A 520-nucleotide genomic window follows, 5' to 3' on the forward strand; every position below is an offset into this window, starting at 1 on the left:
GGGAGACCCTCGGCTCCGGAGCTGGGGGTTCGGACAGCTACTCCGCGCAGAAGGGATAAGCCCACGCGCCCGCATCCTTCCTGCCTCTGCCCGCCTTCCCTCTCCTGGGGCCCCTGAAAGCGGCGCCCTAGGCTCGCGGCCACAGAGCCCGCTGACATACCAGGAATAGCTGCACACAATTGCACCTTTCCCGGCCAAAAAACTCCCCCGAGGCCTCTGGGACTTGTAGCATCTGAGCCTGGCCTGGCCATCCTCACCTGCAGCTGGGGCGGGTGGCGCGCAGCTCCCGCCGAGCCCGCAGCCCCGCCCCCAAGCTCTCCGCCCCTCCAGGCCACCGGGGCCCTCCTGGCGGCAGGTGAGGGTAGTGGCCTTGGCACGCGCAGAGTATTCCCCCAACACCCCACACTACCGCTCAAGGCCTACTCTTCTCCGCCCTGCTTCCAGGTGGGTAAAGGTAGAAGGGACCTGCTGCTGGCCATCAAGGGTTCGAGCTAGCAGAAAGCTTTGCATTTCCCCCCTG

At 66.3% G+C, this 520-nt stretch overlaps 1 protein-coding gene across 8 annotated transcripts in view; it reads right to left on the reverse strand.

Moving 5' to 3' along the window:
• Positions 1 to 208, reverse strand: part of Lmo7 (LIM domain 7) — a 217,411-nt gene extending 217,203 nt beyond the window's left edge. For 3 of the 8 annotated variants that reach the window (XM_048801293.1, XM_048801292.1, XM_048801291.1), the window contains exon 1: positions 161 to 178. The gene's annotated coding sequence lies outside the window, so the exon portion shown is untranslated. Of the gene's footprint in view, positions 1 to 160 lie in introns of all 8 variants that reach the window. The other 5 variants (XM_048801284.1, XM_048801288.1, XM_048801285.1 and 2 more) reach the window with 5 other exon arrangements.
• Positions 209 to 520: the final 312 nt, after the last annotated feature.

This window comes from Marmota marmota, unplaced genomic scaffold (genome assembly GCF_001458135.2).
Source record: "Marmota marmota marmota unplaced genomic scaffold, marMar, whole genome shotgun sequence".
Lineage (NCBI taxonomy): Eukaryota > Metazoa > Chordata > Mammalia > Rodentia > Sciuridae > Marmota > Marmota marmota.